Source organism: Penaeus chinensis, chromosome 14, assembly GCF_019202785.1.
Source record: "Penaeus chinensis breed Huanghai No. 1 chromosome 14, ASM1920278v2, whole genome shotgun sequence".
In the NCBI taxonomy this organism is placed as follows: Eukaryota; Metazoa; Arthropoda; class Malacostraca; order Decapoda; family Penaeidae; genus Penaeus; species Penaeus chinensis.
In genome coordinates this window covers 928,785-933,784 of record NC_061832.1, presented here as the reverse complement: position 1 = coordinate 933,784, position 5,000 = coordinate 928,785, and the positions used below count along the sequence as shown (strand labels likewise).

General features: G+C 57.3%; 1 protein-coding gene across 5 annotated transcripts in view; it reads right to left on the bottom strand.

Moving 5' to 3' along the window:
* LOC125032021 (serine/threonine-protein kinase 3-like) overlaps positions 1-5,000 on the bottom strand; it is a 57,879-nt gene that overhangs the window by 17,233 nt on the left and 35,646 nt on the right. The window lies entirely within an intron of this gene.

The following is a 5,000-nucleotide window of genomic DNA, read 5'->3' as shown; positions in this document are numbered from 1 at the left end:
GAGGGGGGAGGGAGAGAGGCATGAGGGGAGAGGGAGAGAGACATGAGGGGAGAGGGAGAGAGGCTTGAGGGGAGAGGGAGAGAGGCATGAGGGGAGAGGGAGAGAGGCATGAGGGGAGAGGGAGAGAGGCATGAGCGGAGAGGGAGAGAGGCATGAGGGGGGAGGGAGAGAGGCATGAGGGGGAGAGGGAGAGAGACATGAGGGGAGAGGGAGAGAGGCTTGAGGGGAGAGGGAGAGAGGCATGAGGGGAGAGGGAGAGAGGCATGAGGGGAGAGGGAGAGAGGCATGAGGGGAGAGGGAGAGAGGCATGAGGGGAGAGGGAGAGAGGCATGAGGGGAGAGGGAAAGAGACATGAGGGGAGAGGAAGAGAGGCATGAGCGGAGAGGGAGAGAGGCATGAGGGGAGAGGGAGAGAGGCATGGGGGGAGAGGCATGGGGGGGAGAGAGACATGAGGGGAGAGGGAGAGAGTCATGAGGGGGGAGGGAGAGAGGCATGAGGGGAGAGGGAAAGAGACATGAGGGGAGAGGGAGAGAGGCATGAGGGGAGAGGGAGAGAGGCATGAGGGGAGAGGGAGAGAGGCATGAGGGGAGAGGGAGAGAGGCATGAGGGGAGAGGGAGAGAGGCAAGAGCGGAGAGGGAGAGAGGCATGGGGGGGAGAGGCATGGGGGGGAGAGAGACATGAGGGGAGAGGGAGAGAGTCATGAGGGGGGAGGGCAAGGAAGGGCAAGGCAGGGCAAGGTGGGGTAAGACCGAGCAAGGCAGGGCAGGGCAGGGCAGGGCAGGGCAGGGCAGGGCAGGGCAGGGCAGGGCAGGGCAGGGCAGGGCAGGGCAGGGCAGGGCAGGGCAGGGCAGGGCAGGGCAGGGCAAGGAAGGGCAAGGCAGGGCAAGGCAAAGAGAAGAGGGGGAGCGGGGAAGAGCGACAGAAAGGGGCTCCGAGGAGGAAACCTGGGCGGCGCAGGGCGGCCGAGAGTGGCTGTAACAAGTGCCAAGGCTGGCACTCGGCGGCCGTCACGTGGGTGCGCCACCGCCGGTAAGAATCCCCAAGGTCACCGTCGCCTCTCCTCCACCTTGCTTTCGCGGTCCTCGGCCGTGCTCGTCGAACATGCCCGTCGCTCATGCCCTTCGCCCTCTCGCACAGGATTCGCGGGTACGGAGGGTGGTGCTAGGTCGTCCCTTTTCCATCTCTCTATCTCTCTCTCTATCTCTCTCTCTCTCTCTCTCTCTCTCTCTCTCTCTCTCTCTCTCTCTCTCTCTCTCTCTCTCTCTCTCTCTCTCTCTCTCTCTCTACCCCTCTCTCTACCCCTCTCTCTACCCCTCTCTCTACCCCTCTCTCTACCCCTCTCTCTACCCCTCTCTCTACCCCTCTCTCTACCCCTCTCTCTACCCCTCTCTCTACCCCTCTCTCTACCCCTCTCTCTACCCCTCTCTCTACCCTTCTCTCTACCCCTCTCTCTACCCCTCTCTCTACCCCTCTCTCTACCCCTCTCTCTACCCCTCTCTCTACCCCTCTCTCTACCCCTCTCTCTACCCTCTCTTCTACCCCTCTCTCTACCCCTTCTCTCTACCCTCTCTCTACCCCTCTCTCTCTACCCCTCTCTCTACCCCTCTCTCTACCCTTCTCTCTTCTCTCTCTTCTTACCCCTTCTCTCTACCTCTCTCTCTACCCCTCTCTACCCTACCTCCCCTCTCTCACCTCCCCCTCTCCCTCTACCTCCCCTCTCTCCCTCTCTCTACCTCCTCTCTCTATCCTCTCATCTCTCCTCTCTCTCTCTCTTCTCTCTCTCTCTCTCTCTCTCTCTCCCTCTCTCTCTTCCTCTACTCTCTCTCTACCCTCTACCTCTACTCTACCTCTACCTCTACCTCTACTCCCTCCTCCTCTCTCCTCTCTCCCTCTCTCTCTCTCTCTCCTCTCTCCCTCTCCTCTCTCTCTCCTCTCTCCTCTCCCTCTCTCTCTCTCCCACTCTCTCTCTCTTCTCTCCCTCTCCCTCCACTCTCTCCCATCTCTCCTCTCCCACTCTCCTCCCTACTCTCCTCCCCACTCTCATCTCCCCTCTCCTCTTCCCCCTACCTCTCCCTACTCCTGCTACCATCTCTACCTCTACCTCCTACCTCTACTACCTCTCTCTCTCTTCTCTCTCTCTCATCTCTCTCTCTCTCTCCGTCTCTCCTCTCATATCCCTCTCTCTCTCCTCTCTCATCTCTCCTCCCCTCTCTCCTACCTCTCCCTCTCTCTCCCCGCCCCTCTCACTCTCCTCCTCCCCCTCTCTCCCCTCCTCTCTCCCCTCTCTCTCCCACTCTCTCTCACACTCCTCTCCCCTCCCACTCCTCTCCCCCCCACTCCCCTCTCTCTCCCACTCTCTCTCCCACTCTCTCTCCCACCTCTCTCCCACCTCCTCTCTCCCACGTCCCCACCTCTCCTCCACTCCTCTCCTCTCCACCTCCTCCCACTCCTCCTCTCTCTTCTGCTTCTCTTTCTTCTTCTTCTCTCTCTCCTTTTCCTTTCGTTTATCTTTTTCTCCTTCTGTTTCTCCTTCTCTTTCTCCTTCTCTCTATCTCTCTCATACACGCAGTCATTCATGCACAGTCAAGCACAACCAAACACACACAGCGGAGATCATTCATATTCCTCCCATTCTCCTCCTCTCCCCTTCCCCCTTCCCGCCTCTCCCTTACCTCCCTCACCCGCCCCTCCCTCACCCCGCCCCTCCCTCACCCGCCTCTCCCTCACCCGCCTCTCCCTCACCCGCCCCCCCGTCCCCTCCCTCACCCGCCCCTCCTCACCCGCCCCTCCCGCACCCGTCCCCTCCCCTCCACCCGCCCTCCCTCACCCCCTCACCGCCCTCCCTCACCCGCCCCTCCCTCACCCGCCCCTCCCTCACCCGCCCCTCCCTCACCCGCCCCTCCCTCACCCGCCCCTCCCTCACCCGCCCCTCCCTCACCCGCCCCTCCCTCACCCGCCCCTCCCTCACCCGCCCCCTCTTCCCCCCACCCGCCTCTCCTCACCCCCTCTCCCCCCACCGACCTCTCCTCTCACCCACCTCTCCCTCTCCACCCTCTCCCGCTTCTTCTCCTTTCTTCCTCTCCTCCCTCACCTTCACCCTCCCTCTTCACCCTCACCCTCGTACCTCACCCTCTACCTCCCCCTTTTCCCTTTCCTTCCCTTTCCCTTGCCCTTGCCCTTGCCCTTGCCCTTGCCCTTGCCCTTGCCCTTGCCCTTGCCCTTGCCCTTGCCCTTCCCCCTTCCCTCCCTTCCCTCCTTTCCCTCCTTTCCCCTTCCCTCTTCCGCCTGAAATTTTACCTATTGTCACAATATACATTCTTTCCCCCCTTCGTTTTGTTTATATTCACAATCATAAATCGTATCTTACAGCAATACAATATGAATCTATATGAAAATAACACTGCCCTGATTTACCCTAAATGTAAGCTAAAAGTTATTATAACTAGTTGCATCAGTGTATATGCACTGTAAACGTATTTTCTTATTTTACTTACTGGACATGATAGTAACTGATATGATAATGTTTCCTAAATAGTTTCAAGGGCCCCCCAAAGGGACTGTCACTCCTGGAAGGGTCAGCCATGTTACCTATGAAATGTTTGAGAAGTATAAACGTAGAAATGAATATTATTTTACTAAATTAAAAGCATTTGAATCTGATTTGATTCCCTTCCGCCTCCCCCCTTCCCCTCACCCTCTTCCTTCCACTTCCACTTCCCCCCTCTCCCTTCCCCCTCTCCCTTCCCCCCTCTCCCTTCCCCCCTCTCCCTTCCCTCTTCCTTCTTCCTCTTCCCTCTTCCCCCTTCTTCCTTCTTCCTTCTTCCTTCTTCCTTCTTCCTTCTTCCTTCTTCCTTCTTCCTTATTCCTCCTCCCTTCTTCCTTCTTCCTTCTCCCTTCTCCCTTTTCTCCTCCCTTCTCCCTTTTCTTCTCCCTTCTCCCTTTTCTCCACCCTTTCCCCCTTCTCCCTTCCCCTCCCCCGACCCCCCCGCAGCAGCATCCCTCAAGAGCGGTCTAAAGAAAGCACCGCCGAGAGAACCGCTTCCTTGAGCCAGGCTTTGAGGTCCTGCTTCCCTTCTCTCTCACGAAGGCCCTCTGTTGTGTCGCCCGGAAATCCCTTCAGCGATATACCCCTCTCCCTTTCCTTCCCCTCTCCCTCTCCCTCTCCCTCTCCCTCTCACTCACTCTCACTCTCACTCTCACTCTCACTCTCACTCTCACTCTCACTCTCACTCTCACTCTCACTCTCACTCTCACTCTCACTCTCACTCTCACTCTCACTCTCACTCTCACTCTCACTCTCACTCTCACTCTCACTCTCACTCTCACTCTCACTCTCCCTCTCCCTCTCCCTCTCCCTCTCCCTCTCCCTCTCCCTCTTCCTTTCCTTTCCTTTCCTTTCCTTTCCTTTCCTCTCCCTTCTTCCCTTCTTCCCTCTTCCCTCTTCCCTCTTCCCTCTTCCCTCTTCCCTCTTCCCTCTTCCCTCTTCCCTCTTCCCTCTTCCCTCTTCCCTCTTCCCTCTCCCCTCTCCCCTCTTCCCTCTTCCCTCTTCCCTCTTCCCTCTTCCCTCTTCCCTCTTCCCTCTTCCCTCTTCCCTCTTCCCTCTTCCCTCTTCCCTCTTCCCTCTTCCCTCTCCCTTCTTCCCTTCTTCCCTTCTTCCCTTCTTCCCTTCTTCCCTTCTTCCCTTCTTCCCTTCTTCCCTTCTTCTCTCCTTCCTCCTCCCTCCTCCCTCTTCCCTCCACCTTACTCCCTCCTTCCTCCTCCCTCCTCCCTCTTCCCTCCACCTTACTACCTCCTCCCTCCTCTTCTCTCTTCCTACTATTGCTAATGCTAATGCCATTACTATTGTTACTGTTACTGCTAATGCTAATACTACTGCTACTGCTAATGCTAATGCTAATGCTATTACTAATGCTACTGTTACTGCTACTGCTACTGCTAATGCTAATGCTATTACTAATACTACTGTTACTGCTACTGCTAATGCTGATGCTATTACTAA